Below are 12,307 nucleotides of genomic sequence, written 5' to 3' on the forward strand. Positions count from 1 at the left end.
GCATTGGTGGTGCTGGCAAAGCAAGGGGAAGAAGTTGAGCATACATATTCTGTAAACAAAATAGGCACATATTTATTTCCGCATAAGATTTAAAATGTTTATTAGAGAGAAACTTAAAATATTTACATAATCCTTAGAGTATATCAAGAACCTGAGTAGATATGGAAACACAAATTCAATCATATTATTCATCCAGGCAAGTTCCAAAGCCACATCTAGTCTGATCAAGTCATAGCATATGAACAAGCATGAAACAAAGCATTCTTTCTTGCCCTGCTATTCCAAATGCAAAAGTAAGCCCCATTTCAATGCCCCAATCCAAAATGAAAATTCAAAATATACTTTAGCCTATGAGAGATAACAACCAACTATATGTTTTACCAATTGTATACTTGTTCCACAAAATACACTAGCAATTCCTCTGCAAGTTCATGATCACCCGATTGAGAACTAGTTTCCATTGCATCCTTGTAAAGATTATCCTTTTTAGACAGTGCAACATGTTAGCACATAATTTTTCTATAATTTCCTTAAAAATGTTATTTTTCTATAATTTCCTTAATTATGCTCTTAAAAATGCCATTTTTCTATAATTTCCTTAATTATGCTCTTAAAAAGCCATTTTTCTAATTAACTACGCTCTTAAAAATGCTATTTTTCTATAATTTCCTTAATTATGCTCTTAAAAATGCTATTGGAGGTGTTGGCAAAGCAAGGGGAAGAATTTGAGCATACATAGGCACATATTTATTTGAATTTTTAAAAACCGTTAGTAGAGTAGATCAAGTGCTCCTTGAGGCTCAATTAAGAAAAATGCATACCTGTTGAGAAACAAGATCTTTCTCTTCTTTCTCCTTGGATTTATCTTCTTGAACAACCTCTAACTTGTACTTAACAAGCTCATCAACTTTTGTCGTGTATTCTCGAATGAACTTTGAAAAATAATTTTTTTGAATATTAGCTATTTAATTCTGCAGAAGATTTAAAATGTTTATTAAAGAGAAACTTAAAATATTCATAGAATCATCAGAGTTTATCAAGAACTTGAAGTAGGTATGGAAACACAAAGTCAATCATATTATTCATCTAGGCAAGTTCCATAGCCACATCTGGTCTGATCAAGTCATAGCATATGAACAAGCATGAAGCAAAGCATTCTTTCTTGCCCTCCAGTTCCAAATGCAAAAGTAAGCCCCATTTCAATGCCCCAATCCAAAATAAAAATTCAAAATATACTTTAGCTTGTGAGAGAGAACAACCAACTATATGTTTTACCAAAATTATACCTGTTCCACAAAATACACCAGCAATTCCTTTGCAAGTTCACGATCACTCGATTGAGAACTAGTTTCCATTGCATCCTTGTAAAGATTATCCTTTTTAGATAGTGCAACATGTTAGCACATAATTTTTCAAGTTAATTATGCTCTTTAAAATGCTATTTTTCTATAATTTCCTTTTATATATTGAGCACTTTTTCCATAAGAATAGTTACTGCTAGGTTTTATGTATAGGTGCAATCTTGTAGTGACAAGCTCCATCCATTTGTGACTTCTCTCTAGAGATTCAACCATCAGGTGGGCATATTGAGGGTGGCATTGAGACAAGATGAAGCACTCAAGGTTTCCTTTTAAGGTGAGGAGGCCTGGAAAATAGGTTCTTGGGATTGATCAAAGTGCACAAGTAATTATCAGAAAGGGTAAAGCTCCCATGCAGAATAGAGTTTTTGTTCAGATTGTATTAAATCCTGTAGACACCTAAAAATGGTCAACGCTTGCGAAGTCATACTTTAACATTTGCGCATTGCCTCATTTTAGGTTTTTGCGTCGCATTAACATTTCTCCTATGTCACGCACTTGGTTTTTTATCATTTGTGAGCATTGAGTCTTTCTTCTACATTCTTCATTCGTCTCGCTCTCAAATTTGGTCTTGTCGACAACAATCTTCAATCATGATTTTGGGTCGATCTTTGTCCTTTTGTCAATCTTGGCATTTTGCGACCGATTTGTCATCGATCGTCATCCTCTTCAATCATGTCAATTTGAATCAATTTGCCATTGTTCCTCGTCAATTGGCGCATTTTCTCAATTAAATCGTTTATCAACACTGGTCATTTATCAATCCAAAATCAAATCAAATCGAGTCAATTATCTTTCAAGACCTAATTCGTCTTCCAGGGTTTTTGATTTAATCATTTAACCTTGTGTGTCATTTCATCCTCTAGGATTAAATAATTTATTTATTTATCCTAGGTCTTCGTGTCGCAATTAAATGTTTCATTTGATTGGCTAATTATTCCTCTTTTTGTGAATTAATTAATAAATGAAAAAATTATTAATTGATTCACCTAATTTCCTAAATCTTTCATCATTATTCCTCTTTTTGTGAATTAATTAGTAAATGAAAATTATTAATTGATTCACCTAATTTCCTAATCTTTCATCAATTTTCCCTCTTTGTGAATTATTAATAAATGAAAAATTATTGATTAATTCACTAATTTCTAATTTTCATTAATTTCCTAATTTCTAATTTCTAATTCTTAATTTCCACCTATTTTCTAATTTCCTAATTTTAATTTCCACCTAATTAACTTGTCTCTAGTTCTCCCTATTTTTGTGCTTCGTGCGTCATACTCTTGACATAGCAAGATGTCATAAGGTTCTAGTCCTCTAAGATTTGCATTGGCAATATGTCATAATTCATGACATAGAAGGTGTCATACCTTCTTCTTTCCACTCAATTGTGCCATTTTTGAAATTAATTGTTTCTAATATCCATTTCATGCTAATTTGTTCATCTCTCCAATTCTTCTATAAATTGGATGATCTTCATCAATCAAGGCTAATTGGTAATTGGTAATTGGTAATTGGTAATTGGTAATTGGTAATTGGTAATCACTTTTGCAATCACATAATCATAGAATCGAATAATGAGAATAATTCCGATCAGACTATCGAACTTATGCTTCTAGTACTCTTGAGCTTTTCATCAAAGTCAATCTTGCTTTCAATTGTATGTGCACTTGTAGGTGAGATCCACAAATCCATTTGAAGAGGAAAGAAGAACAATGGAGCCGCATGGAAGAAGCATCCAAATTGTTATCTAGTTTGCATGATATTTGCTTTTGAATGCTTTGTTTTTATGTCTCTATTGAGTGTGCTTAGGATTAGATCATTGCAATGTGTGATTGAGCTAATAATGAATAATATGTCCTTTTATATATTGTTTGTGATGATTTCTAATTTCCTATGCTACAAATCCATTATCAATTTTTGTGTCTTAAAGAAGAAGTTGAAAATGATTGAAATTTCACATTATTGGTATAAGTTGTACCGATGAGGGCACTTAAAATAACAAGACCAATTTTGCATCAGGATACCATATACCGATGAGAGAGCGTAGCAAGCCAGAGTTGTACTCAACGACATAAGTTATACCGATCAAGGAGCAAAGTTGAGGAGAATCGATGCATCGGTAAAAACTATACCGATGTGACCCATCTACATAGTAAACACTAGCGGTAGTAGTGGTGAATTGTCTTGCCGATAGCCGATGAGGGTAATGGTAAGACTTATACCGATAAGAGTGGCGAAAAGAAGAGTCCATCAGTATAACCAAAGCGATCAATATGTGTTACTTTGAGGCACCCCAATGCTCGAAGAAATCCTTGGTGGAACATATACTCATGGAACATATTCTATCGAGAAGACTTTTCTTATCAGTATGTTTCATTTCAAATTACTCCAACCAAAGTGATCAGTATGTGTTACTTTGAGCCACCTGACACCAGGAGAAATCATCAGTGAAACATATACCGATGAAACATACTCTATCGGGAAGACTTTTCTTATCGGTATGTTTCATTTCGAATTACTGCGATACTCGATGAAGGAGCGGAGCGAAGACACTATTGGGAAGACTCATGGCGATGAAGTCGGTTGCATCGAGAAGAGCTATGCCAATGGTGAAGCCCATCAGGGAAATAATGCCTATTGTGATAATGCTAAATGAGCTCACTCGACGCCCGCTGAGAATATCGATTTGAGATATACTGATGAGGAGGAAAAGGAGTCATCGGCTTAAGGTATACCGATAAGAGAAAGTAAGATGTCAAAGCAGATAAAGTGCTATTCAGAGAGCGCCAAAAGGAAAATATTCATTGGGGAGACATATGCCGATGAGCCATTGTCATATTAGAATTCAAAATCAAATATTTTTTAAATCTTCTATTGAATACTTACAGTAGATGCATTTATGGTTCGCACAAGGAAAATTTCATGAGTTCACTATTCCAAAAGAATACAGTGGAACTAGAAATTGCCTTGTCAATATACTGCATTGGTGAAGGAAGAATACACAGATAGAACACATTATGCCTTTGAAAAACAGAGCAGAGGATTGTAATTGCAGAAATGGAAGCTTTGAATTCAACAGGAAAGAAGAGGGTGACCAAGAGCCCTGACTCTAAGGCGAACAAAGGAAAAACTAAAGAGGTGCCTCTAGTCAGGAGGTTAAACCAAGACTTGATAGACCAAATGCAGGCACTCGGCCAAAAATCCAGAAGGTCGAAGTAGCACCTGCTGGGGAGAGACCAATTAGAAGACAAGTACAGAGAGGTCAAAGATGTCTAGACCAAGGTAAGGGGACATGAACTATTTATGTTCCACTATTTAAGAAGGAGAAAGGAGATGCTGATCTGCAATCCTTGGATGACAAATTTAGGTAAGCTAACAGTCCCCAATACTTCTGTAAACATAAGATTGCTAGAGGTTTTGGTGAGGAATTATAATACAGTGAAGAGGTGCATTCAACTCCCAAATGGGAAGCATTTATTAGATTTTTTGCGGGTACCATATACAAGGTTTTCAATTTAGACCCAAGTCTTGATAAGCCCTTGTCCTTTGGGGAGTTAGAGGATGAATACCTCAGAATGGACACTACATATACTGGCTAGAAATTTTCCATTCACAAGAGGCAGGTAGGAAAATTAATAGAGGAAGACACGCCACCATTCAACATTGATTTGTTCAGACACTACTTGCAGTAAACATATATGTCATGTGGGCAAGTAGGAGGGGTGGAGGTGCCTGATCTGGCAAGCACTGGGCCGCTGGTGTTAGCATTTGATATATAAATGTACGAACCTAGGCCTTTTGACTATGCAACATATCTGGTGGAGAGGTTGCACGAAGGTTTTTAAACCTTAGGGATGATACTCATCCCAATTTCAAATTTTATTCACTATTGATGCATCTAGTGTTATTTTATAGATATATGTAAAGGGTTTTTGGCTCGAGGGCCTAAAATTAAATACCAAGAATAGGGAAGGTGAGGAGAAGCCCATCCAATTGTAGACATCTCTTTGAGATTCTCGATATATGAGGTCCAACTATATTAATTTTGAAGAACTTATTGTGATGCCATTGTACCGAATGTATGGGATTTTATGTGAAGGGTCTTTCTCTGACGAGATCAAGAGGTTCCTAAGACCAAGGGATTATGATGAAAGACACATTGTTGATCATAACTGGGGGGACTGGTTTGTGAATAAGGATTTTACATTTTTTAGAGTATATGGATTTGAGGGGATCCCCTACATGCTGCCAAAAATAGTACCAGACAAAATAACTTATCTATAGATTGTGAGGCAATTGAGTGTGTCCTATGCTAAACATTTTGCAGATATGCGTAAGAAAGCCTTCCTGCCTGGGACACCGAGTTTTGGTGATTTCACCATAGTGTCAACCAAAGCTTATGAAATAATTGATAAGAAGCTGATAGAAAAATACAATTTGTTTGAGCATTATGCCAAGAAAAACTATGATCCTCAAGGATACATTCACTCTTGCAAGAAGAGCTAGAACTTGGGAGGTTATCTGCATGTCAATATTGAGGCTGAAGATATCTTCAGGAACATGGAGGATGCAGAGGACAAAGAGGTAATTGATCAACTGAATAATGAACTGGCAGAAAAGAGACATAGACTCCAGGAAATTGAAACTGAGAAGGAAGCAGAAAGTGAATCTAATGAGAATGTAGTTGTCTCTAGATTGCAAGTGCTAGAGAAGGAAGAAGAGCCAGACATGCAGGGCCAAATAGAGACAACATTAGAAGTTCATGCTGACTCTCGGTTAGAGGAGTTTTCTGCTTTTGTTGCTGATGATGTTTTTATTCATTCCAAAGAATTTAAATCATTCTTGTACAATTTTAAATGAAAAAAATTGAGGGACTCTATTCCCAACATAATGCCTGATAATGAGGCTGAGTTGTTAAAGAAATTAAAAGAGGAAATTGATGTAGAGATAAACTCAATGACCCCTCAAAAGGGAAGGCAACTGCTTATAGAGGCTAGGGTGATTTTGTTTCCCAGATGGGACCTCAGTGCTTCTTTTATCTTTGATAGTTTATTGCATTCAGAAAACAAGGAATTCAAATTGGATATACAAGGTGTAAATGATGTATTTATTGGTTCAAGATTTGATTAGGATGAGGAAGATTTGTTGTTATGGGCTCTGTACCCTCCCAACAAGAGACCAAAGATCATTGATGTTGACAAGGCCTTTGGTCATATGATGAAACTAAAAGTTGGTGAAATTGATCCAATTGTTTCTACTGATATCAGAGTGGATATTTCAAAATTCAATAAAGCATAGATGGTCAAAGTAGTGAGGGAGAGGAGCCCGTACAAGGAATTATATGAAGAAATGCTAAGGAGAAGTGGGCAAGAGGTGTCAATGGTTCTTACTCTGGATAACTCTCAATGGAAGAAAAAATGTTAGGAGTTGTAGGAAGAAAATAAAAGGATATTAAAATAGATGCAAAGTGTGAGGGCAGATACTGCTGGTGTATTACTAACTAAAATATTTGAGGTTTTGCAAGGCTTTCTTAAAGAATTATGGATATTATTTCAAAAGAAAATCGACAATGCAGTTTCACACAATAGAATTTCAAACAGATTAGGAACAAGGTTGCATGATAAAACAATGGCCAAAGTGGAAACAACATATATTGAAAAATTAAAGAGTTTGTTAGCTAAACATAATAAATTTGATGAAGAATTACAATTTGAATATGATGAATGCAAACACATTGTTTAGCATGGTTTCCCAGAGATAATTGATCAGAAGGGTGAGATAAAGGATAAAGATGTATGGATCTCAGAATGTCATAGTATTCTCAATGTCATCCTTCATATTGCCCAAATTGATGGAATTGAATTGAAAGACTGTGAAACAGACAGAAAAATTTGTCACACTGGAAGTCATTGTCAAGGATATGATCCATGATGCAAACACATATAAGTTAAAGAAGTAGTTGGAGCATATCTAGAAGTGCGGCAAGATGCTAGGAGACTAGACCTGATGTCTAAGTTGGAGCCCAAAGTCATGTTTTTCTATGTTTTTATAATATGTTCATATTGTAAAGACAATGTTTAGGAAGTCAGTTTTTAGTTAGTTTTTGTTTTAATGAAAGGGTATGCCCTTTCTCTTTCAAACAGAATCCGCATCTATAAATGGAGGATATTTTATAACAAGTGGGGGAGATACCTCAAGTTTTATGATCTTATCAAGACAATTTTATACAACACTTATGCAGTTTGTTTTTTGAAAAAAACAAAGTTGATGGATGATACATATTGAAATCAACTGGTTTGATTAGCTATTTTCAATATAAATTTAAAGTGTTCTTCATTCTGAATGGTATATGATTTTCAATTGATTGATTAGTTCCATGTGATAAATCTATTTTATTAGATTGCATCAATGTGCTATCTTATGCTATTGTGATTGAAACTAATTTCCAGTTTGAGCATCAGTTTGAAAGGTTGGTTGGCAAGTTTCAAATTGTCTTATTTGTCTTTCAGAGCAAAGTTAAAATTCAATAAGACAAACTGCATTTTATATTTTAGTTACAATCCATAAAGACTCTTTTGATGTGATGGTCTTGTTTTGAAAACAAGTTATTAAAATTGTCTCCATGGTTATACATAGGATATTTCAATTTGAAATAGTATGAAATCAGTAAGGGATGAAGGCACTGGTCTGTTGTTGATCTGATATAATTAAATCAGGTATTTTCAAAAACAATCTTCATTAAGGAATCATACTTTTAATTTATACAAGCATAACTTCATAAACATTTATAAGTAAGCATTTCATAATTTTCAGCAAGCAATAAATATAACCAGACAAAATTCAAGAATCATTTGCCTCCTTGAAGGGTCACTGGTTTTTTGGAAATTCACTATAGAAAAGCCTTTAACCGGAATTCAAGAAGTTCATGTTTCTCAACCTAATTGAAATTGAAGATCATTAGAAAAATATTAAATTGCTAAATTACATCCCACTTTAACTTCTCTCACCCTCTGAGCAAGCCCTATCTGATCAAAGTTATCATGCAAATCTATAGATTCTCGAAGCCTATCATAATCTTCCTCTTCTATATAAATTTCATTCAAAGCCTCATTAACAACAACTACATTGTTGCTTTGTACTGCAACCATGTACGACTTCACAAGGTGGAGATGTCCAACATGGATAACAAATACAACAGAACAAAAGATACTCATGAAATTTTTCCAAACCAAATAGTTGCTAAAGAGAACATCTAGAAAAAATTAATACCCAAGTGAAAGACATCTCGGTAATCCTAAAAAATAGTTAGAAAATAAAAGAGTTGAGAGCCATACCTTATGCATGATATCAACCACTCATGTGTGGTCTAACCTAAGGGCAAGGACATTCAAGAGGTCATTAATAAGATCTGTGTGTTCTTGCAAATAAAAGTGTACAACTTTGTAGTACAATTCAACATTGGCCACTTTAACTACAACATCTTTGAATTGCATATAATCCCATTCCTCTAGAGAATGGTTCATGATAGTAGTGGCAACATTATCATATTCATCATCTTGAATATATAAATATGTGAGTTCCTTCCAGTGCTACTGCTCATCATAAACATGGATATGAGTTCATCAAAGTGACCCCTGATTTGATAGTAATCAATGACCTCTTCCAAGTCATCCACCTGGAACAAAAAATAAACGTCTAAACATAAAAAATATAAATTTCTCACCTTCACAGTTACACATAACACTATAGATGAACCTTCCCAGATTATCATGAAAAACAAAACTTAAAAAACAAACCACATACTTGTGGTTTTGTTGTTTGTGTTGGCTCTGTTGGACGTTGCAATTAAGATTCAAGATACATTATTCAATAAGATTAACTGTGCACCATAATGAAATATTGAAAAGTGTGTTATCTTATTGAGCTTTGCTTGGTTTCAAGAATATTTTAATATTCTCTACTTAATAGGGCCAACCACGTGAAGGTGGAAGCTCATTTGGCCCCTCCCCCCCCTAACATCACTCTAAATCCCCCGTTAACATCTAACATTCATCATTGTTTCATCCATTAATAAAATATAACATTCATTCATTATCACATAATGTTCAATAACACATAACGTTCATTAACACTCATTAACACACAACATTCATCAATATTAATTAACACATATCATTCATGAACATTCATTAGCACATAATTACATTCATTAACACATAAAAATCAGCAATTATCAAATAATGTAGATTGCAATCATTTTTTTTTTGAAGCTAAGTAAAGTCTAAGTGGAGCATCATTTTCTTCATCATTCCCCCCCTCTTCATTTGTTCTGCCCTCTGCTCGTGATCTTGATGTATGCCTAGTCCTCTTCTGAGGACGAGGACACTCATGCAAAGTGGAGTCCTTCGCAATAACAAAGAAATAAGTCAAATTAAAATCATTTTTTATTTTTGTTACAAGTATTTCATTAATTTAAAGAACATAACTATGGCGCTCTTTACCTGATGGGCCACATCACCTTCGAAATCATTTTGTCTAGCCTCAACCTCAACATGTTGAACACCCTCTAGATCCTCTGGAGTTGAAATACGAAAGGTTACATTAATCAATACACCAATTGTAATTAGATATGTTTAAAGGAATAACAGTGGTCCTCTTTACCTGATAGGGGAACATCATGTTCCTCATGTTGTCTACTTGGATCATGCTCCACTTGGTCACCACCGACTACATGCTCTAAAATATTAACAAAAAAGATTTCATTAATTTCTACACCAATTACAATTTAAGATGTTTATTTGTATTAATAATTACATAAAAAAAATTGAATAGAAAATAAATACCTCCACTACTGGGATGCACATCCTAACCTTCATGTGGAGGTTGTGTTCCACAATTATCAGGTTGCATTCCAATGTCATGCGCATTGTTATAATTGCTTGCTTAATAAAAACAAATAAATTCACTTTATGTTGGAACTTAACATCAAATAGATTATTGGTAAATTATTAAATTTGAAATTATTTTCATGTAGCTTATTTACTTGTGTGACGGATGCACTAGAATCTCGTATTTTCCCACTCAATTGTTGTAGTCATTCAGCCATAGTTGTATAGCCTTGTTGGTAGGAAATTCTCATGTCATCTTGTGTGGGCGCTCTATTGAATTTAGAGCCTTGCATTTTTTCTTTGTATCGTTAATTTTGCTTGTATTGTTTGATAAAAAAATTTGTTTGCAATTTATAAATATTTTGATGCGATATTTTATTTACTGATACGTACAATTCGTGTGGGAAGTTTCATATAACCACCAGAGCCGAGTCTGTGTTGCTCGTGCTTTTCTTGTCTTGCCTTGGTTGCCTTTGATGCGTCACTCAATCTATGAAAAGTTTAAAATATGTTAGATTATATAAATATAAAGAGTAATTAGTACATAATTACATTCTCAATAGTATCACATACCTTCTTTTGGCATTTGGTGGTGTATTTCTTTTTTTCCTTTCAATTCTCTCCTTCACATCCAAAATCAGGTCCTTCCACTCCCTCTCTAGAATCATGGGGGGATGCTCGTACTTTACGTTCTTCTCTAAATGTGTCATGTACTGGTCCCTCACATACTTTAGATATGTGCCAACTTTTTCAAGGAGCTTGGTTTTGTCGAATGTGTCATTTCCAAAAAACTCAACCATACGGTTTGTGAGTTCATCTTTTAACCTATTTTCTTGGTCATTCCACATTTTAAGCAAAAACAAACCTATTAGATTCAAAAATGAACTGAAGCTACCTTTAATATAGTTCAAGAAATGGATCAAAGGAAAACTATTCTAGAAATGATGTTAAATAAAAATAGTGGATTAGGGTTAATTCACATATGATGTTCCACCTTTTACATATGGTGGGCCTAAACATCCGCAATGCAATGTCATTAAGATTTTTATTAAAAATCATTTCCTGCAAAAAACTCATGAGATAATTAGTCCAAAACGAGTGATCAGTAAGTAAATTACAATTACACTATATATAATAATAATTGTAAAGTACCTGGAACCTTCTGTATCTTCAAGGGAATCAATTCTTCCTCACTCACCACCAATGTGGTCTGCAACATTCTCGTACTAGCAATATGGGAAGATCCAAAAAATGATGGTATGTTATCACTAGTATTTGCCTCTTGCCCATCCTCATGTGCATCTCTTGCTGCAGAAAATGAATCCACTATGAAATGCCCCCAAGAAAGAACACTTCAAGGGAAATAAAAACATAACAAAAGAGAGAGCAAAAGAGGGATCTACCAACAGTGGGTAGGTCAACATGATGAGAAATTGAGGATGTCTGCATGCATCCTGTTGCCGACATTGCAGTTGGCAATACAGATGGGGATAACCTCAAATGAGGCAGCCTTTCCACACAATCATTGATAGCACCTAAAGAATAATACATTAAATATATGAAAACTGCAAGAATTGTAAACAAGAGGCTATGTGCACAAAGATGGTGGTCATAAAAGTGGACACCACCCAAAAAAAAAGCAACGCGTACGTGGTTATAAAATTTGAAATCACCGCATACATGCTGAGGTCTGTTGTTCCCGAGCCTAGAAAAGGTAGCGCGTACACACTGCTTTATAGGAAAATGAGTGCATACGCGCTAATAATCCCTAAAAGACCTGGGTCTTACTTTCCTGTAGTAGTCACATTTTTCCCCATTTTCTCCGCCAAACCACGAACGGGGTGCCTCACTTCTCCTCCAGACACGATGGATCAAGGTTAGTTTTTGTTAATTTTTGTCTTCCTTTCCCGTTTGTACAATTTCTTTTACGTTTTGAATTAAATTTAATTAATTTTGATTAGGTTTTTTCATTTTTTGTTTCAAAAACCAGATTCTGATAATCCACAATAAGATCAACAAAATGGACCTCCTGAAAAGCCACAAGATACACCCCCAATTCCT

Source organism: Cryptomeria japonica, chromosome 5, assembly GCF_030272615.1.
Source record: "Cryptomeria japonica chromosome 5, Sugi_1.0, whole genome shotgun sequence".
Taxonomy (NCBI): domain Eukaryota; kingdom Viridiplantae; phylum Streptophyta; class Pinopsida; order Cupressales; family Cupressaceae; genus Cryptomeria; species Cryptomeria japonica.